Source organism: Anolis carolinensis, chromosome 4 (assembly GCF_035594765.1).
Source record: "Anolis carolinensis isolate JA03-04 chromosome 4, rAnoCar3.1.pri, whole genome shotgun sequence".
Taxonomy (NCBI): Eukaryota; Metazoa; Chordata; class Lepidosauria; order Squamata; family Dactyloidae; genus Anolis; species Anolis carolinensis.
Window position 1 is genome coordinate 237321005 of NC_085844.1, and position 23214 is coordinate 237344218.

Below are 23214 nucleotides of genomic sequence, written 5' to 3' on the forward strand. Positions count from 1 at the left end.
GTTATTGTTCATTATTGCACTGAGATCTCAAATGTTGCACTTGGAATCAATGTACAAATGCTTCGTCTAACAACCAAGATTTAACTTTCTTCCTGAAGGTTAGGAGGGAGGGGGCTGGTCTAATTTTGCTGGGGAGGGAGTTCCATAACTGAGGGGCCACCACCGAGAAGGCCTTGTCTCTTGTCACCACCACTTGCTCCTGCGAAGGGGGTGGGGTCGAGAGCAAGGCCTCCCCGGATGATCTTAATCTCCAAGATGGTTCATAGGAGGAGATGCGTTCTTTAATCTAAGCTGCATCAACATTGTAGTATAAATGCAGTTTGACACCACTTGAACCGTCATGGTTCAATGCAAATGAATTCTGGGACTGGGACTTGTAGTTTGGTGAGGCACCAGCACTCTTTGACAGAGAAGGCTCCAGCTTCCAAGATCCCATACCAGTGAGCCATGGCAGTTACAGTGCTGTCAAATTGCATTAATTCTGCAGTGTAGATGCATGCCTAGTTAAAAATTAGTCTAGTTATTACAAAATGTAATCTGTTAATGTAAAGATTGTTTAACAGATTAAAAACATCAACATGTAATTAAGGATAAAAAGCCCCAATTGCGTAAGGCAATACATTCCCCATTGATATCTCCTGTGGAAGTTGTCCAAATTGGCCAGCATGGCTATAGCTTGCAGCAGTGAATGGCATGATTTGACTAAGCTCGGTGAAAAGAAGTACAGTAGAGTCTCACTTATCCAACGTTCTGGATTATCCAACACATTTTTGTAGTCAATGTTTTCAATATATCATGATATTTTGGTGCTAAATTTGTAAATACAGTAATTACTACATAGCATTAATGTGTAATGAACTACTTTTTCTGTCAAATTTGTTGTATAACATGATGTTTTAGTGCTTAATTTGTAAAATCATAACCTATTTTGATGTTTAATAGGCTTTTTCTTAATCTCTCCTTATTATCCAACATATTCACTTGTCCAACATTCTGCCAGCCCGTTTATGTTGGATAAGTGAGACTCTACTGTACAACTTTAAAACAACCTGTTCTTCTTTCACCTTTAGAGCATGACAGCAGGATGCTAATGAGAGAGAAAGAGAGCGTGATCTGGAGTGTTGTTTTGTTTCTTGGCTGTATGGCCATGTTCTAGCAGCATTTTCTCCTGACATTTCACTGCAACTGTGGCTGGCACCTTCAGAGAATCTTCAGAAGATCCTTTGAAAATACCAGTCACAGATGCAGGCGAAACGTCAGGAGAAAATGCTCATAGGACACAGCAATACAGCCCGGAAACCACACAGCACTCCAGTGATTCCAGCCGTGAAAGCCTTCAATAATACAAGAGTGAGAGCGAGATCTTCCTCTCCATTTTTTCCACACCGTGCAGAAAACAGTTACGTGAATTACTTATTTCCCATCCTACATAATTTGATTTCAGAGAAGCATACTATAAAATCTGCTGAAACGATTTAAACAATATCAAACAGTGAAATTTAACAGACTGAAATAGTGTGACAAGTTAAAACAAAGCAATTAAAATAAGTGAAAACATTCTGAAGCAATTTACAGTCATTGCACATGTGCAGATTTGGATGCAATCAAGTAGGGATTATTTCATGTCTCTTTACCATGTACTCCCTTTTCACCTTTCCTTCCTAAACAAAAGAGTCGCAAACACTGTAACCTCACCTTATAGGGAATTACTCTGGTCCCATATGATCATAGGGGGTTGCCCTTTCTTTTCTGAGGACACGATTCCCAACACTATCTATATCTATCTATCTGTCTGTTTATCATCTATCATCTATCATCTATGTAAAACCATGTATGTCTGTTTGTAACACAAAGGCTGTTGTTAGGTGAAGTGACCCTCTGTGATGTCACTGGATTGATTGTTGCTAGGGGAAGAGGACCTTTGGGAAAGAAAAGTGACATGAGAAAGGGAGGGAGGGAGGACCCACAAAATAATCACAATGGAGACATTGTGGGGTAGATTCTTTCATAGCTGAAGAGGGGAGAAAGAGGAGGGAAAGGCAGGAAGGAAGGAAAGAACGAAAGGAAAAGAAAGGAAAGGAAAGGAAAGGAGAATGAAACGGGAGTAGCACCCCCCACTCCAACTCCTGGGCAACACCGGGTATATATGCCAAAAAAGGTAATATTAAGTCTAGTCGTGTCCGACTCTGGGAGTTGGTGATCATCTCCATTTCTAAGTCGAAGAGCTGGTGTTGACACCTCCATAGACACCTCCAAGGTTATGTGGCTGGCATGACTGCATGGAGTGCCTTTTACCTTCTCGCTGAAGTGGTACCTATTGATCTATTCACATTTGCATGCTTTTGAACTGCTAGGTTGGCAGAAGCTGGAGCTAACAGCGGGAGCTCACCCTTCTCACCAGATTCGAACTGCCGACCTTTCCGTCAGCAAGTTCAGCAGCTCAGCAGTTTAACCTGCTACGCCACTGAAGGCTAGTCTGATACAAATATCATGTTCACTGTTATTGGACTTAGACTTAGGCGATCCCTCGTTGTCTGAGTATGATGGCCTTTCAAGTTCTTGGAAGATGCCTGTGTTTGAGTTTTTTTAATGTGTGGAGGTCCATGCACGGCCGATCAACACACAGTCTTCAGAGTGGGGGTCCCAACCAATGGCGTGTTTAACACGACGATAGTGGTTTCTCAATCTGTTGCAGCCTTCTTCCACCTTCACAGCCATTGTAACATGTACCATGTTATCTTCTGCCTGATCTGCTGTTGTGATCTTTGGATTGTGCTCGGTCTGGAATCTCCCCTGCGTCCCCCCCCCCCCCGGGAGTGCATGACTCCGGTGGTTACGTCCACAGGTTCATTGGAACACGCAAGCCCCCTCACCACGGGAAGGTGACAATCTATCTAGGGGGCTATTGTTGGAAGAATAGTATGTGTATATATGTGTGTGTGTGTATGCATGTCACCACTGCTGTTGTCTTATCTTCATATCAGATCTTTAATACTAGAAAAGGTCAACCTATAACTTTATCTCACATTCAAATGTGTATTGTAGCACATACCCATTTTTGGACTTTTCTGTGTTTTAATTATACAGTAGAGTCTCACTTATCCAACATTCGCTTATCCAACATTCTGGATTATCCAACGCATTTTTGTAGTCAATATTTTCAATATATCGTGATATTTTGGTGCTAAATTCGCAAATACAGTAATTACTACGTAGCATTACAGCATATTGAACTACCTTTTCTGTCAAATTTGTTGCATAACATGATGTTTTGGTGCTTAATTTGTAAAATCATAACCTAATTTGATGTTTAATAGGCTTCTCCTTAATCTCTCCTTATTATCTAACATATTCGCTTATCCAACGTTCTGCCGGCCCGTTTATGTTGGATAAGTGAGACTCTACTGTATTATACTCATTTTAATTTGCAAACACGCTAGTCTCCCAGTTTTTTGGGGGGACGACAACAAGGGTATGACATATCGTTATTATTATTACCTGGTATTCTGTATCAGCTTCTTGGTTGAGTAAACATAATGAATTTATCTCTCTTGATATGACTCTATTTCCAAAACCTGATAGAAACATCATCCACTTGTATTACAACCATTCGCAGATTTGATCTCCATCCTCCACATCCAGATGATGCCTGTTAAAATCAGCTGCAGAGGAAGTCAAGATTCTGTCAACAGTGTCAAAATTATGACTGAATAGTAATCACAAATATGGGGCAGTTATGTATGAGTAAATCTAGGGGAGGTTGGACTAGGAGAGAAGTATAAATAGGAGGCCTAAAAACCCTAAGGTCACCAGATCCTGTCTGATTTGGAAGCTAAGTAGAGTCAGCCATAGTTAGTATATGGATGGGGACCACCAATGAATATCTGGTGCTCAAGGCTATAATTCAGAGAAAGGAACTGGCAAAACCACCTCTGACTATTACTTGCCTTAGAAAACCTCATGAGAACTCCGTAAGTCAACAAGCAACATGAAGGCACAATGAAGTATCAGTTGAGTATACTTAACCTCAGTAACTCATAATGAAACTTAATGTTGTTGTATTGATATTATTATTATTTGGAGGCTTTTAAACAGAGGCTGGATGGCCGTCTGTCAGGGGTGCTTTCAATGCGATTTTCCTGCTTCTTGGCAGGTGGTTAGACTGGATGGCCCATGAGGTCTCTTCCAACTCTATTATTCTATGATTCTAGTCATCAACATCATCTGACTGAAAGCCAGATAGAATTAAAATTTCGGCCATCACTATTTCATATGAATTTTGTGACCATTTCAGAAATAAGCATAACTAAACTGGACTGACCCACAAACTCCCCTGCCATTTTCAAGCTCTCCATTGACTCAGTGACAGGTCAAATGCTAAAATGCTCACCAATGAAATAAAAGCAAGCTACATGCCTTTTTAATTTGTATTTTTCTCACCCAAAGAAATGTGCTAATTTCACAGGAATGAAGTCTGAATGCCTCACCTTCTGCAGCCAATCTATCAAGTCATGGGTTAGCTGCAGGTCAAGCTGGTTAGCATTTAAAAGGAGATACACATGAGTACATCAGTCTTTGTAGAAGTACATTTTAACTGCCAGTTACCAAATGCCGTGGATTCTGAAACCAGAATCAGGAAACTAATCCTCATCTCCAAGCCTGTTTAAATGTTGTGTTTTTATAGGCTACCCAAGTATTTAGACTCATACTTTTAAGAGCAGTTTCATAACATTGTGGCCTGTCAGTCCCATGGAAACAAGAGACAAGGTCACAAATGGAGAGACTTTTCTGAAATTTGAATCCCTATTTGGAGTTCTGAGGATAAAAAAGCCTGGGAGGTAAAAGTTGCATGATTAACGAATTGCTGAAGGAAAGACATTTCACTCAACTTGACAGTCTCAATTAAAGTAAGATTTTTGCATTTCCTTAGACATGTGGAGAAAAATGTGCACCTCATCTCTATTATATTAGATTTGCATAGGTTACAGGGTATTTTCAAGAAAGCACACACAAACCAATTGCACATACAAGGTCCCCCATGACCTTCTGGTTAACAAACTAGTCAAATGTGGGCTAGGCAAAACAATGGTTAGGTGGATCTGTAATTGGCTAAGTGAACGAACTCAGAGGGTACTCAACAATGCATCATCTTCATCCTGAAAGAAGTGACGGATGAAGTGCTGCAAGGTTTTGTCCTGGGCCTGGTTCTGTTCAACATCTTTGTTAATGACTTAGATGAAGGGTTAGAAGGCATGATCTTCAAGTTTGCAGATGACACCAAATTAAGAGGGATAGCTAACATTTCACAAGACAGGAGCAAAATTCAAAATTCAAAATGATCTTAACATATTAGAGAGACAAAACTAACAAAATGAAGTTCAACAGGGACAAATGCAAGATACTCCACTTAGGCAGAAAAAATGGAATGCAAAGATACTGAATGGGGGACGCCTGGCTTGACAGCAGTACGTGTGAAACAGATCTTGGAGTCCTCGTGGACAACAAGTTAAACATGAGCCAACAATGTGATGCGGCAGCAAAAAACGCCAATGGGATTTTGGCCTGCATAAATAGGGGTATAGTGTCTAGATTCAGGGAAGTCATGCTACCCCTCTATTCTGCCTTGGTCAGACCACACCTGGAATCACACTGTGTCCAATTCTGGGCACTGCTATTTAAGGCAGATGTTGACAAGCTGGAATGTGTCCAGAGGAGGGTGACTGAAATAATCAAGGGTCTGGAAAACAAGCCCCATGAGGAGCAGCTTAAAGAGCTGGGCATGTTTAGCCTGCAGAAGAGAAGGCTGAGAAGGGACATGATAGCCATGTATAAATATGTGAGGAGAAGTCATAGGGAGGAAGGAGCAAGCTTGTTTTCTGCTGCCCTGGAGACTAGGATGCAGAACAATGGCTTCAAACTACAGGAAAGGAGATTCCACCTGAACATCAGGAAAGACTTCTTAACTGTAAGAGAGAGCTGTTTGGCAGGGGAACTCTCTGCCTCCGAGTGTGGTGGAGGCTCCTTCTTTGGAGGATTTTAAGCAGAGGCTGGATGGCCATCTGTCGGGGGTGCTTTGAATGCGATTTTCCTGCTTCTTTGCAGGGGGTTGGACTGGATGGCTGACAAGGTCTCTTCTAACTTTATGATTCTATGATTTTATGACTCACAGTTAAGAATGGGGGTGAGACAACAGAAAGTAAGAGAAATCTACCCCTCAGAAGGGAAATTCACTCCTAAAAGAATTATCATGGGGAAAGTGTCTCCGTTGAAGGTTTCTCACCAACCCTTGTCTCCACAACAAGCCAAATCTTTCAAAGTCAGGAGAGAATACTTCTGGAACATGGCCACACAGCCCGAAAGACATACAACAACCCTTTCAAAATCCAATTATCACAGGGACAGAAAGTGAGGTGAAATCTTCTGGACAGGGGTACAGATAGCAAATCCAACATCACAGGAGTGTTCACCCATCCCTATGCTCTCTATATCTTATTTTGGCCAGAGTTTTGCTAAAAAATTTCTCCTGTTCCGATTTACAAACAAATTCAGATTAAGAACAAACTTACAGAACTGTATTTCATATGCTAGAGAGATGGTACAAATAAATTGGTTTTAAACATGAATAAATTTCAGTGTAGGGAGAAAACACAAAAATCTCACAGCCTGCTGCTAAACAAGGAAGGGAGAAAACTGTAGCTCAGAGAAGGTTAGTAAGAATGAAGTTGAGAAGTATTTACAATCCTACTAAGGCAAAAGTGCTTGGATCCCAATGAAAGAATCTCAACAGGGATTGCTAAATGGAATAAGGGACAAAGCTTCTATATCTTTCATGGTTATGTAGAAGGTGAAATTACAGCAGCTTTTGCTTGCACAAAAAGCAACCTGTGTCAAAACTCTCTTTTCTCCATAATAGGGTGTTGTGTGGTTTCCAGGCCGTATGGCCATGATCTAGCAACATTTTCTGCTGATGTTTCTTCTGCATCTGTGGAAACCACACAGCACTCCAGTTATTCCGACCATGAAAGCCTTCAACAATACATTCTCCAGAATAGTTAAAGGTGCATGAGCCTTGTCTCTATTTAACTTAGAAATACTAGAGGAATGTGTGGTTTTGATTTCACGCCAAAGGTTGGCTTCAGAAAGTTTCTCCATCAGTGAGAAACTGCAGCTTCCTTTGCTTGTGTAGGCTTCTTTAGTGACTGGGGGGGGGGGGGGGGGGTGACAGTCTGAGTTTTCCTTATCTGAATCCAGATTATTATTATTTTTTTGGTTTTTGATTTTGGAATATTTTGCATGTATATACATAATGAGATACCTTGGAAATGAGAAGTCTCAACATGAAATTCATTGATGTTTCACATGCACCTTATACACAGAGCCTGAAGGCTATTTTATACAATATTTTAAATACTTTTATGCATGAAAAAAGTTTGTGTGCATTGAACCATCAGAAAGCAAAGTTATCACTATCTCAATCACCCATGCGGACAATTTTGGACTTTGGAATCCAGAATATGGAATAAGGGATGCTCAATATGTAATAAGAATGATATTAGTGTATGTTTCATAATGCTGGCATGCTGTCTGGGGTTACAGCCAGCATAAATTTTCATGGCCCTGACAGAAATCCTTTCAGCAGACTCTATAATGAGTAACACTGTGATTGCCAACCCCTTATCCAGACCAATCCACACAGATAATTATTCATTTAAAAAGTCACAGGAGGGGAAAACAAGATTGGTCCTATGGGATACTTCCAAGGTCATATCCTCTGACCTATACAGAAATCTGGCAGCCCACATCTACATTTCAAAATTAGTTCCTGTTATTTGTTACAGCATTTGGAAAAATAACTTGTTGATAGTCACTTGGATGCTTTTTAAAAAAGGAACCCATTGTCTTTTTGGCAACTTTTTACATGCACTGCTCTAAAAGGAAAAATATGAAAGTGATGGGAGAAGGCATTGGCTCCAAAATTCCCCTAAAATAGTGTTTGAAAGTAACTGGAAACTATTAGTCATTACACTACTTAAGTAATTTCACTCTACTTGATTACATTGCTATTGAAATGTACTTTCCCCTGCTTTGTAGCTCAAACGCAGAGTAGCTCAAATTAACACTTTTGTTTCCAACGTTCTACTTGCAAGTTCTTTGGCAGTTCCCATGCAAGAGTGTGCCCTCAATTCCATTTTCATTATCCTTACTCAGAACAAGATGGAAAGTAGACTAAGCACCATTACAGAACTTGGCTTGGTGAGACTTGGTGTCTTTCATAGTCTTTAGGCATTGAAATCAGCCACAAACTCAACACCAAATAGTTTCACTTAAAAGAATCAGGTTGACTCCTACTGTTGTTGTTTTCTGCCCTTTTCAGAGGTTATGAATAGAAGAATCTTTTACTTACAGAATCTGCCTCAGAGGTCAGTCTAACCAGTCCTTCTTTTTTGGGCAAGGTGACTGAGAAGGCAGTTGCCCCCCAACTGCAGACAATCTTGGATGATACACACTTCCTTGACCCATTTCAAACTGACTTCAGAGCAGGATATGGAGTTGAGACTGCTATAGTTGTGTTAGTGGATGATCTCCAAGTTAACATTAGCAAAGGGTGTATATCCCTATTGGTGCTTCTTGATCTCTCAATTGCTTTTGATACTATCGACCATTATATCCTCTGGAATGCTTGCGGAGGGGGCTGGGTATCAAAGGAGCTGTGCTGCAGTGGTTCTGGTCATACCCCTCAGACCAGTTCCAGATAGTAGTGCTTGGGGATATATGTCCCTCCAAAAAGAAGCTGTTATATGCCGTCACACAAGGTGCCATTCTATCTTCAATGCTTTTTAACATTTACATAAAGCTGCTGGGAGAGATCACGCAGAGGCATGGGGCAGGGTGCTATTAGTACGCTGTTGACACCCAAATATATTTCTCCATGCCTTTAAAAACAGCTTTAACTAAGGATAGCATGTCTCCTCTGAATAAATTCCTGGAGGAGGTAATGGACTGGATAAGGAAAAAACAAATTGAAACTGCATCCAGACAAAACAGAGGTGCTTGTCATCAAGGGTCCCAACCTGGGGATAGAGATGTATCAACCAGTTCTGGATGGGGTTACATTCACCCTGAAAGACTGTGTTTGCAGCTTGGGAGAGCTCCCGAATCTGTCTCTCCAAACGTTAGCCCAGATAGATGTGACAGTCAGGGGTGCTTATTATCAGCTTCGGCCAATACACCAGCACCGCCACTTACTAGAATCCGAGGACATAAATCTGAAAGCACATGTGTTTGTGACTTTGTGGTTGGACCTTTGCAATGAGCTGTATATTGGGCTACCTCTGCACCATGTTCAGAGACTCCAATTAGTTCAAAATACGGCAGCCAGATTAATTACAGGAACATCTTATTTTTTGACTCTTTTATTTTCCTTCTGGAGAATAATTCTAAGTATGCTAACATTGCAACACCTAGAAAAAGAAATACGGTATGTAAAATGTGATATAAGTTCTGCTTCTGAGCAGTAAAATAATGACATTTATAGCATATCACCCTTTACTACAGTCCACTAGTTACCAATTAGTTTCCTGGCAAAGTACAAAGTACGTATTGGTTTTGACTTTTAAAGCCCTACATGGTTTGGGTCTGGGTTATCCACAGGATTGCCTTCTCCCATATCATCTATCCTATAGGTCATTTAGGTCCTTGGGGGGACACTGACTCCAACCAGCCAGAACCTGACTGGCGACCGTCACCCAGAGGACCTTTTCATTGGCCATCCCAAGACTATGGAATTACCTGCCAGAAGAGTTCTGACAAGTAAATGAGCTGTTGGAATTTGAAACACATCTGAAGACTTATCTCTTCTGGTAGATCTACCCAGTCACTTTTAACGATGAGTTTTAAATCACATTATATGTTTATTGTTTTTCAACTTTTGTCTCAGGTATTTTAATATATGTATGTTTTAACATATGCTTTTAAGGTAGCAAGTTTTAGTATGTTTATATAGATGTATTTAACTATGTTGTGCCCCACCTTGAGCCAAAAAGAGGTGTGGGTAATTTTTTTAAAATGTTGTTGTTGTTGTTGTTGTTGTTGTTGTTGTTGTTGTTGTTGTCGTCGTCGTCATTAAAGTTGGGGCCGGGCTGTGGCGCAGCTGTTGAGCAGCTGCCTTAAATCACTCTGACCATGAGGTCATGAGTTCGAGGCCAGCCCGTGGCGGGGTGAGCACCCGTCAATTAAAAATAAAAAATAGCCCCTGCTCGTTGCTGACCTAGCAACCCGAAAGATAGTTGCATCTATCAAGTAGGAGATAAGGTACCACTTATAAAGTGGGGAGGCAAGATTAACTAATTTACGACCTGGAATGAGGAAGTGCCATCAGTGTGGATGATGAAGCAGCTGCTCCCCCCTGTGGCCAGAATCGAACATCCCCTCAGGAGAAGGTTAACTTGCCTCTGCGTGTGTCTCTCAGTCTCTGTTTGATATGTTTATGGGCATTGAATGTTTGCCCTATGTGTGTTATAATGTGATCTGCCCTGAGTCCCCTTCGGGGTGAGAAGGGCGGAATATAAATACTGTAAATAAATAAATAAATAAATAAAGTGGGTAACCTAGAAGTAAGGTGGAGAACAGTAAGTGCTTGAGCAATAACCTCTTTCACTTAATGCAGTGACCAATACCTCTCATTAGCTCCATCCATCATGGATAATTCCAATTGATGGTGAGGGTTGTGGCCAAAACTTCTGGTGTGTGTGGGTCTTAGATGTCTACCTCTGGATTAGGACACCAGGCTTAAGTCAGCAGCTTTAGAAGGCTATTGGAACCTGATTAACCCCTTGTGCCCCGTGACCCTTGCTGAGCTGTAACACCACCCTAGGCTCGTCTTCCGTAGTGGCCCTGAAATGCAACAAAAATGAGATCAGGAGCAAGAAACTCCAACGGTACAGAGCACAAGGAACCCTCCAATTTGAGACCGTGGGAATTTCACACAAGAGTTGCCTAAAAAATGATGTTCAAAATTATAGAGAAGTAGAAGGCATGTATGCTTTGGAGTCACAGAAACAGAATGAATTAGGTAACAGGAAAACTGAGCTCTGGAAGCTGAGAGAGAGAAGCTGGGACTACAGGAAAAACACAGGGGCAAAGGTGTCGGCAGCCAAATATTAGCAAGTCCTGTGATCAGTGTGTAGATAACCTAGATTGCTCCTTACTTGTTGAGTAACAGACAAGAACAGTCAATATATTGTAATCAGTACTTGCTACCTAATCCTTACATAGAAGAGGCATGAAGATGGAATGTGGTCATACAGTGTTACTAATCATAGATTGTGTGTCTACTAATGTGTTTCATGCACAACTAATTTAATGTATGCTGGCAAAACATGTGAATAAGTGAATAAATACAATCAAATGAAATTATGCGCTTATCCCAGACTCGATGCCTGCCAAGAAATGCAAAATTCAATAAGAAACCCCTTTAGTCTGTTCCTTGTATCTAAATGCCATATGTCTGCAGGAAAGTTCCCCTTGGCAGTAGCAGCAGCCCTGTGAAAATCCCCTACCAAATGAGTTTAGCTTCCCTCCTCCCTTTACTCACAACACATTGCATTCAGGGATGCCACCCAGAGAAGAACAGTTGAGGCAGAGCCTTGCTTAAGTGCAACCTCTGACACAGGTCAAGACAAAGCCATTCCAGGGAATGGATTTATGAGTGAGTGGCCAACCTAATGTGGTTTTGACCTGCTGTCTCAGAGGTTAACAGCCTGAGTGGCCCCAATTGTTTGCCTAAGCTGACATATCTGCTGACATAACCCAACTTTGATGGCAACAGATGCTTGCCCGCACAGCCTTCTTCCAGAAGGAGAAACTGACATGTAATGGAACTATTTTTCCACAAGACCTCTCATTAATGCTACAAGCATCATTACCTCGCATCTCATTTCTAAATTCATTTTACATTTTATTTTTGATTTTTCAAGGAAGTAAATCTCACACCGCTAGAAATCAACACTGTTCAAGTATCATCTGAGCAAGAAGACAAAAATAGTAGTAAGGAAAAACATAAAGCTTAGAAGATGCTCCATCAGTTTAATTATGCCTTGTCTATGGAGAAGGGCAAGATACTACCCCCTTCGCTCTTCTCCCCCCACTGTGTTAACTAAATATTAATCATTTCTCCACGTTGAACTCAATTTGCAGCAACTAAAGTAAGGTTGGGATGAAAGCTAAAAGTGTAATGAGGGAATTAAAACCCGGACGTTTTAAAAGCATTTGAAAAAGCAGGACAGTATAGGATTATTTGTAACTGTCCCTACACAATTGGGTCAGTGAGAGGGTATATGGTTTATTGAATTTCCTCTTGAGTAAAAATCCATCGGAATATACAACCACAGGAGCAAACTCCCATTATAAAGTCGTTAAATTATGGGTATAATGAAGGCCCAAATTACGGGCACGATACGGATTGTATTATTTTATGGATGAGACTATGGAAGCTAGCTGGGAAAAGAAGTGAATTTGGTTCCTCATTTGATTGGGAAGAATGTATGATAGCACCCATGTCTGCATCCCAACTGGCTATGTTAGTTACGTTAGGTCTAGGAACTCTCCTAACTAGAAAAGTGTAGATGAAGAATGGAATGTTTTCAAGCATAGATTATGCAATCTACAACTCACAAATGACACAATGAATAGACAGAAAGTTACCAAACAGGGAGTTCTGCAGTGTTGAAGACTGAAAACGAGTACAGCATATAGAAGGCACTTTATTACAACTCCAACAGCACAGTCTATTTCCAAGCTATGAAAATGACATCACAACAGGAGGCATGAAAAGACTAGACTAGACTTCCTTGACCCTCCCAGCTGTTATGACTAAGAATATAAAAAAAAATAAACAAACACTGAACATCGTACATAAAGTGGGAATGAGTTACTTTGAAAACTCAATTTGAATATTGATGTTGAGGAGCCAAGAGAATAAAGAACAAACAAACAAGTAAGCCAATGAAAGCACAGAAGTACTCATAGTATAAAGGAAGCATAAATTGATGATGACTCCCTGAATGCCTTTCCCAGTCACATTTCCCAGAATCTATGGAAGCAAAAGGGCACAGTGTGCTGGATCTCTATCCAATACCCTTAGGACTTCCTCAGACACAGCCCCTACCCCTCCCTTTTCTACCCACTTCAAAAACAGTTTACAAGTGGATTCCATAGAGCTCATCATGTGATTCTAAACTACTTCTGTCAGACCCCTGTATATATATATATATATAATTAATTATTTGACACAAACAATCTAATATACACTCAGAAAATATACATTCAAAAATAATGAAACGTGTCTAGATCTGTAGTCAAATGGCAACTTGTGCAAAATAACTATAACATATTTTACCATTCACTCAAATTCAAGACATTTTCAAAGCAAATCCTTGCAAACTGTTCCTAATTAGAGTTATTGGTTACTATCTTTTAGGAAAAACTGTTTCCATCTGGATAATAGCAATAGTGCCACCAGCTATTTCTCTCCCCACCATATATCATCTGCAAAAATCCTGACGTTATATTTTTTAAAGAAACTCCTTGCAAGGCAGGAAATATATCTTCATGAACAAGAGAATTTCAGAATATGTCTAAAAACATCATGGTATCACATTAATAAAAAAATAACCCCATAAGAATGGGAACAGGCAATAAAATGTTTTCTTGTGATTTGAGCTTTCTGACTGTTTTACATATATAAGTATGGATAACTATAAAAACCCAATTTGCATACATTGAAAGATGTTTAAAATCATAATCAAATGTTTCATTAACATTATTCCAACATATTTAACCTTTTCAGGAATCAGTTATTTCTGATTGTCTAAATAACATTATGTATTAGTTTTTCTTTAAAAAAAAATTCCTTCCCCTCTCCTTTTTTTCTCCCCCCCCCCCCCCTTCCCTTCCTTTCCTTGACAACCACACATAATACCTTTTCTGGACACAAACCTAATGTTCACATCTCAAGAGATTTGCCATAATACATATACTGTAGAAAAGAAAGCCACATCAAATAGTTCCAAAGGATTCTTCATCATGCCTTTCTTCAGAAGGAAGTTAAACAATGTGATGAAAATTTAGATTTCATAATAGTCAAGCTTGAATCACCCACAATGAAATAGTCTTTCCTTCTAAAAACATTTTGAAGGTTTCCCAGTCTTTCCTAAACTCCAAAGGGTCTTTTGACTGGATATATCCCATCAGAATGTCCATCTCAGCTACCTCCGCCACTTTCACAACCCATTCCTCCATTTCTGGTGTAAACAGTTTTTGAAGTGTGTAGAAACAAAGGATTATAAAGTGGGGAGCAATTGACTTAACAGCTCCTAATTCATGCGGAGATGGCAAAATGTGTTTAAGTTAATGTAGAATGGAATCTTTCAGATTTGCTTGTGTTAGATTCTTTTAGTGACGTGTGAGAGTGGGCGCTCCTGTAGGTGGTTGACCAATGAGCACTGATGATCCTTTACTCACCAGTTTTGCATGATTCTTTAATAGCAATTTCTTTTAATGAAATTACTCATCAGGAATTGCACAATCACCACTTCATAGAATCATAGAATCATAGAGTTGGAAGAGACCTTATGGGCCATCCAGTCCAACCCCTTGCCAAGAAGCAGGAAAATCGCATTCAAAGCACCCCGACAGATGACCATCCAGCCTCTGCTTAAAAACCGCCATTGCTGGTGGACTTGCAATAAAGTAAGAGAATTTTGGAATATGGTGCATGGTGAAAGTCAGAAAATTTTAAAGATGAATTACTCAATGAAACCAGAGTCTTACCTTTTGGGCATTCTGGATAAAGACATTTTTCATGATATCAATAAAGAAAAACTAGTGATATTCTTGTCAACGGCAGCAAGGATGGTCTTTGCAAAGAAGTGGAAGATGGAGCAGATACCGGATAGAGAAGATTGGTTAAAAAAAAATATGGGAAATAAAAGATATGGACCAGCTAACATACTATTTGAAAAAAATACTGGTAAGGGTGTAAAGAAGACTGACTGGTCGGTATTTGAAGAGTACATGAATTTAAATTACAATCCTTGAATAATATAAGGAAAATAAAGATTTTGTTTTTAATCAAACGGGACAGAATTAAAAAGAACTAGAACAAAAGAAAACATAACAGGAACAAGAGTTGAGCGGAAGTTCAAAAAAAGTTTTTCTTTTCTTTTTCTTCTTCTTTTTTTTCTTTTTTTGTATTGTCTCCACTTTTTTTCTTTTTTCTTTCCTATAAATATTGTTCCCCCTCTTTCGATGTATAAGTTGTTTGAAAATTTTCAATAAAAATTACTATTTAAAAAACCCGCCAAAGAAGGAGCCTCTACCATACTCCAGGGCAGAGAGTTCCACTTTGCTGTTGCTGTATTTGCTCCTTCCTAAAAACCTTGGATATCCATATTTTGACATAGCGTGTTACTCCCCCCCCCCCCATATATATATTAATGAAGAATGGGCAGAGACTACACACCTGTGTGATAGCTCAGAATGTGGATGATTTCATTGGAAATAGTCAAAATACAATGCGTGCAATGGGTTGAAAATATGATCAGTTTTCATTATAAATGCAACCGAATGAAGCAATATGGTAGGAAGACAATTGGGGGAGGGGGAATCATGGGATAAAGTCTTTAGCATCTTACAATGTACTAGGCAAACAGGTGTTAGGCACTTGGCACCATTAAAATGTGTCATTGTTGATGTATTTTAGTAGCTGGTGCTAGAAGATTTCTTCCATCTCTTTTTCTCAGGAGGTATTGTTGGCTTCCATGTTACTGAATGAATGGGTTTTGGTCAGAACTTTAAATATGCTATCCTATGTGCGACAGAAATTTTGAAGTTGGGCTCATTGACTTGGATAGACTTTAAACATTTAGATAAAGGATGCTATTACAATAGTCAGTAAGTTGCTTTGTAGGCTCTATAGAACACAAATTAAAAACACCTAACCCAGTCCCAAGCTAAGCCTCAAGTTGTGTCAAAGTTGTATTAAATCCCATCTTTGGGCTTCTGAATGTGATTTCACTCAGCTTTATAAAACACATTTTACAATGAAGTAAGAGAAATCTGATTTAGCTACTTCTTTGAAGGGAGGTGATATCCTTTGTGGGCTATCCTTCTTGGTCACAAATTAAAAACTCCGGGGATTGCTCTCCTTCTCAACTGCAAGTCCCAATCACTTTCATTTGTCCTAAAAAAATGAATGAAGGAATTACAATGGTCCTTGCTACACCAAGCTATTTCCCCTGTTAATTGAATGTTTCCTTTTCTTTCAAGGAAATAACATTTTGCAGAATGTCCCACTTGTGGATGCTTTTGCTCCATTACAAAAATTACATTTTTGTAAGGCACCTCCCAATTGCCAATAAACACAGTACCAAAATTATTAGCATTGCAAAATGCTTTAAAATGTTTTAAGATGCATATCGCTGGAGCTTTGAAGCTGCAAATATTGGAATTCAGGAGGTGTGCAGCCACAAAACTGTGAACTATAAAAATTGCTCAGTTCTTCTCTAAAAAAGACAAAACAAAAAAGGGGGATCCATGTTGATAGGGATAGCACAGATATGGAAGAGGCGGGTCTCTGCATGTGCAGTAAAATCATTGCATTCAAATATGCAGTTAGAAGAGGGACTAAGGATCTGATCCAAGAGAGGGTTATCACAGGAAAACCCATTTTAGGAAAAAAATATTTATTTATTTTTACTTTACTATATTTATACCCTGCCCTTCTCACCCTGAGGGGGACTCAGAGCGGCTTACAGACCATGGCAAAATTCAATGCCACAAATACACATATAATAATAAATAAACACATCAATTTGAAAACAGTTAAAATGTAAATGCAATAAAACAGATTTAAACATACATTGTGCCAAGTCTCATAGTCATTATTCAAGCTGCTACATTCAAGTCGGATTCCATATTATACTACTCCCTGAACGCGTGTATGCAAAGTCAACATATGATAACACTCAAAAAATTCAGAGCAGATCCATCATTCTGACATGGAAGCTACCAGTAACCAGTCCATATATGTGCGCTTTCAGGATGTTTCCCAACTTATGGTGGCCTCATTAATTTTATGAGGGTTTTCTAGGCAAGGTCTACTCAGAGGTGGTTCTGCCAGTTCCTTCCTCTGAAATACAGCCTATATCGCCTGTTAGTCATTTGTGGTCTCCCCTCTCCAAGTACTAACCAGGGTTGACACTGCTTAGCTTCGAAGATCAGAATCATAGAATCATAGAATAGTAGAGTTGGAAGAGACCTCATGGGCCATCCAGTTCAATCCCCTGCCAAGAAGCAGGAAATCGCATTCAAAGCACCTCCGACAGATGGCCATCCAGCCTCTGCTTAAAAGCCTCCAAAGAAGGAGCCTCCACCACAACCCGGGGGAGAGAGTTCCACTGCCGAACAGCCCTCACAGTGAGGAAGTTCTTCCTGATTGTTCCGTCCCCCAGGACGATGGTTTGCCTTACCTATTGGTCGTTTGTTTGTTTTCCCTCCTTTGCATCTTGTTTCAGCCTCTGGCTGCAAAGCCCAGGAAAAGTGGCTTGGAATCTGCAAAAGCTGGCTGCAGTTTTCTTTGCAGTGATTGGTCAAAGAGTGCAACATCTTAGGACCGCCCTTTTTACCAGGGTCTAGTCTCCATTTTGGAGCTTCATTCTGGCTATAGTTTTCCAACGTGCTGGAGCTGTGCAAGGCTAACTGGGACAAATCATCCTCAAAACCAGGCCAATCTAAGCCTATCCAAATTAGATAAGTATTGAATTATACTGATCTGGAATAGGAATTCTAGTTAGAGGAGCAGGGTTATTCCATCGCTTCTAGAACTAATCTTTGCTGTAAAGATAGGGAAGGAAAGAGTTTCTCCTTCTAATATAGACAGCGTGATTAGGGTATAGTGGTTTCATAATCACCTTTGCCTTCTGGAACCAGGGATAATTCTGCAACTAAAACCTATGGAAATTTGTTTCATTTTCTGCAACTTTAAGATCTGTGCCAGGTTTACAACCTTGTATGAATAAACATCCTTTTTTGAAGTTATCCAGACTCAGTCGTTCAATATCTATAGGACAGCTTATAGGGATTTGCAGTTCGCCCGGATAAAGGACAGCACGTTTCAGTTTTATAGTTTTTTATTGTCCGGCGGACGGCACAGTTTTGAGGTAGATCAGCGGTTTTTCCGCTTCAGCTAGCTTGCACGGCTTTATAGTTTTTTATAGTTTAGGAAGTTTTAGTATAGGCTGCGGCTTTTCCGCCTGAGCTCAGTCTGCATACCTAAAGACTCTACCAGCGTCTGAGGCAGTGGAGCCCGCTCTCAGACCCGAAGGAGTCAAATAGTGGGGCTCTATTTCCTTGCTATTTGGCTCGCGTGTGCGCACGTGGCCCAGTGGCTTTCTGGGTTTGCACAGGCTGTGCAGTTCCCAGCAACGTCCAGGGCTCCCTCGGCGGTAGACCTCGAGCCGCGGAGCACCAGCGACAGTTCTTTGGTTGGCTCTGAGGCGTGAAGCCCACCAGAACCAGGCTAGAACCTGGACAGGCCTGGCAACGCTGCTGCGAGTTCGGCCGGAGCACTCGGCCGGCTTCGACCTGCCTCATCGTCCTGCGGTGGTGACCTGCCTCATCGTCCTGCGGTGGTGACCTGCCTCATCGCCTGGCGGTGGTGACCTGCCTCATCGTCCTGCGGTGGTGACCTGCCTCATCGTCCTGCGGTGGTGACCTGCCTCATCGTCCTGCGGTGGTGACCTGCCTCATCGTCCTGCGGTGGTGACCTGCCTCATTGACCTGCGGTGGTGACCTCCCTTCACAGCGGGGAGGAGGCATCTCTTCTCTCCTCCTTTCCAAAGCCAGCCTCGGTGCTCCTTCGGCGGCAGGCCTCGAGCCGCGGAGCACAAGGTGCTTGAAAATTTGGCGAAGTCGCCATTTTGGCAGTTTACGTCACTCGGGCAAGGGAGGTATCAAGTGGCAAGTTGCTGTCAGTTGGCATTTTGCAGCTTGCCTACCAAAGTTTGGCGCCAAAGGTCACAATCTTTGTAAAGTATAGTTACTTAGTGATATATACTGCTATGGTTAAGTGTTGTGCATTGTGTTATATGTTGTATTTGCTTTTGTTGTAAATTTACTTGCTATTAAGAATACATAATGTCTATGCAATTTCAAGACGATACAGATGGTATACCTCCTTCTGAGGCTGAAAGTAGGAATGAAAGGCCCCAAAGGATAAAGCACCCTTCAGCCAAGATGCTAGCCCATCTAATAGATGAAAAGGAGCTCCTCCATGTGAGGTTAGGTTCGGCATGGGAGCGAATTGTAACATTGATGGACAGAATTGAGAGCTTGGGTATTACAAGGGTGCCATCCATATTACAGACAGACCTTGAAGAGACCTTCGGTCTCTGGACGGGTTTGGTGTCTAAGATAGTCCAGGTCCTCGAGCGCATTAACGCCAAGGATTCAGAGTTAGAAATAGTGAGTGTCTTAGCTGACACTAATGAGAAAGAAAATAAGGTGAGGGCAATTCTAGATGCCTTGGAATTTAGTTCTCCACCTGTTAATCTAAGGTCTGAGCCAAAAGGAAATCAGTCTTCCTTATGCAGCCATGAGACCAATCTTTTGAAATCACCTGCTGTGGCACTTAGTCTTAAGTCCAACCGCTCTAGCCAGGTATCTAAACTAAGGGAGCGTGCATCGTCTAAACACAGCCACTCTAGCAAGTCTTCTGCTGCTGGGAGTGCCATCTCTTCCCTAGCTGCCTTGCACATTAAGGAGGCTGCACGTCTGGAGCTAAAGAGCAAAGTAGCGGGGGCGGAGGCTGATGCTAAGGCAGCTGATCTCACCCTTCCCTTTAAAGAAGAAGAGCAACGACTGCAAATAGAACAGGCCCGTAGACAAAGCGAAATGCAAATAGAACAGGCTCGTATAGAGATGCTTAGAATAAAGATGGATGCCGCAGCCAAAAGGGTAAGGGCTGAGACTTTGGCCAAGGCCCTAATTGAGCCACTCACAGAAGAAAATGTAAGCCAGTTACCAATACAGGACCCTTCTGCCAAAGTGTTTGCGCACCTTGGCAGCATGTACAGCCAGTTTTCGGATGAGGAACAGGGAGACTTCTCTCCTTACCCAGAGCAGGGCCCCAAAGTCACTTTTGAGTTTCCTGCAGAGCAGAGCGTCATAGCGGGGAGCTCACCCTTGCTCGAGCTACCTGTGCCTCCTGCTAAAACCCTAGGTCAGTCAATCAGGGCCTCAAGGCCGAGCGCTAGTTGGCCCCTACAGACAGCTGCACAGGGAACCATCGATTCGTCAGTGGTCGATGTCATCCCTCCAAGAGGCCAAAGGTTGACGCAAGGTACACGGTGGGAGTCCACTCCACAACAGCAAACTCCTCAATTGTTCCCTTCGACGCCGGAGTCCCAGCTTGTCTCCATCATCAGAAGTCCCAGAAGAGATCTTAAGGACAAGGGTGTCGAAAAGTTTTCGGACAAGCCTGAGGAATTTCTTCTCTGGAAGGCCACCTTCCAGAGAGCAATCAGAGACTTAAAGTTATTGCCTGAGGAAGAACTGACTCTTCTGGCTGCATGGTTGGGCCCAGCCTCATCCTCACAAGTTAAGAAGATCTACGCAGCCCACGTAGCCGATCCCGACAAAGCCCTGGAAAAGGCCTGGGCCAGGTTGCAGCAGAGGTATGGGGCCAGCACAGAGATTGAAGCATCTCTTATGGACAAGCTCCAAAGGTTCCCAGCTTTAAAACTCAAAGACTTCAAACTCTTGTGGGACCTCAGCGATCTCCTTGCGGAATTAGAGTCGGCCAAGGAGAATCCAGAACTGCCCGGTTTGAAGTGCCTCGATCAGCACCTGTCCCAGAGGCAGATCTTGACCAAGCTGCCCTTCACTTTGCAAGAACGCTGGGGACAGGAGGTCTTCAACTACAAGGAGGCCCACTCCCAGGCATACCCTCCATTTTCTCATTTGGTCCAGTTCATCACCAGGGCAGCCAGAGAAAGGAATGATCCACAGACGGGCCTCCTGTCACGACCCAGGCGGCAGAGGCACCAATAACCATACACAGAGGCCAGAATCTAACTAATATCTTTATTGAAGGAATATATAAAGTTAATAAAAACAAGTATAGAAAATAGTCCAGAATTAGACCCTTCAGGAAAGGTCAGAATTAGTCCAAAAAAGCAATGTCCAATAAGAAATATTAAGGTCCAAAGTTGTAATCCAATAACCGAAACACTCACTTTGCCAAGCAAAGTGAGGGGAGATGACAAGGTCCTTAGTCCATAAAACTTGAGCGTGGCTAGGAAATAACTTGATACTTGAAACAAGGCTTGAACGTGGAACAAGGTAACTAAGAACAAGAACAAGGTCCGTGGAATAACTTGGTAAAATCCGTGAAACAAGGCAAGGATTAGTCCTGGGAAACAAGGCAAAGTCCGTAGGTAAACAAAGGCTGGGAAGCAAGGCGAAGGCTGGATAGCAAGGCAAGGCTTGAGCTGTAGCGAGGCTTGAATCGGAGCGCGCTGTCCAGACACAACTCGCTCCGTAGGCTGACGAATTGACTCCGCGAAGTTGCTACGCGGGCAAAACACCTATATAGAGTCCAACTTTCTCACCAAAGCGGTTCTCTGGGAATCAGAACGAAAGCTAAACTCTGAGACCAGATGTTAAACTCCTTAAAGATTCTCACGAGAACCAATGTTAATTGGCAACATTCTTAGCTGCTATCCTCGCACTCCTGCGCGAAGCTGAATCCAAACTTCTCTGTTGTTTACAAAACTCCCGGCGCAAGAACACGGGAGAAGTAGGCTCTGGGGTTGTTTGACATACTTCTGGGGCACAACTTTCTTGCAGGTGCAAGGTTTCCAGATCTGCCTGGGAAAGATCTGGCTGAGAGGAATCCAGTTCAGACTGGGAAGGTAAAAAACCCAAGTTTTCATCTTCATCAGGGATTACAATGTCCTGAGCAGGACTACAAGGCCCATGGTTCATCACACTATCCCCCTCCTCAGGGCCCCTCCCAAACTGGGGTCCTCTCCCCGAGGCGCGAGGTCGCGGTTTGGTGGGATAGGTCAGATGGAAGCGACGGGTTAGATCAGGAGCATGGACTGTGGAGGCGTCTTCCCAAGAGCGTTCCTCAGGCCCAAAACCCACCCAATCAATGAGATATTGTAGGCGGCGGCGATGAAAGCGAGAATCCAAAATGTCCTCAACCTCGAACTCCTCCTCCCCATTCATCAAAACAGGAGGGGGGGCCGGTTGGTCTGTATCAGGACGCACACCATCCGCCGGAAGGAGCAGGGAACGGTGAAACACTGGGTGAATGCGCATTGAACGCGGAAGTTGGAGTTTGAAAGTCACGGGGTTTAATTGCGCCACCACTGGATAGGGGCCAATGAAGCGGGCATCTAACTTCCGGCATGGGCGGTGGGAGGGCAGAAAGCGAGTGGACAGGAAAACCCGATCTCCTACCTTGATTTCGGGGCCCGGCTGGCGGTGTTTGTCAGCGTGGCGTTTATAGTCCTCCTTGGCTTGGTCCAGTTGCTGGAGCAAAAGTTGTTGCACCGCTGTGAGTTCCTGCAGCCAATCCTCTGCTGCGGGAACTTCTGAAGTTTCAATGACAGGGGGGAAGAAACGTGGATGGAAGCCGTAGTTTGCAAAGAACGGCGTTTCTTTTGTAGAAGCTTGAACTCCATTGTTGTAGGCAAACTCAGACAGTGGTAACAGAGAAGCCCAATTGTCCTGTTGGTAGTTTACATAACAGCGAAGATACTGCTCCAAAGTGGCATTGGTGCGCTCCGTTTGCCCATCTGTTTGGGGATGATGAGCTGAAGATAAGCGAGAGTCTATGCCCAGTAGTTTTTGTAGTGCCTTCCAAAAACGAGAGGTGAATTGAGATCCACGGTCTGTGACTAAACTCTTGGGCAATCCATGTAGTCTGAAAACATGCTGAAGAAATAGATCCGCAGTTTCTTTGGCCGTGGGGAGGCCTTCGCAGGGAATGAAATGGGCTAACTTGGTGAATAGGTCCACCACCACTAAGATCGTGGTGAATCCACAGGAAGGTGGTAGGTCAGTGATGAAATCCGCGGAAATTATTTCCCATGGGCGAGATGGGGTAGGAAGGGGGTGCAAAAGCCCTGAGGGCTTCTCCCTTCGTAT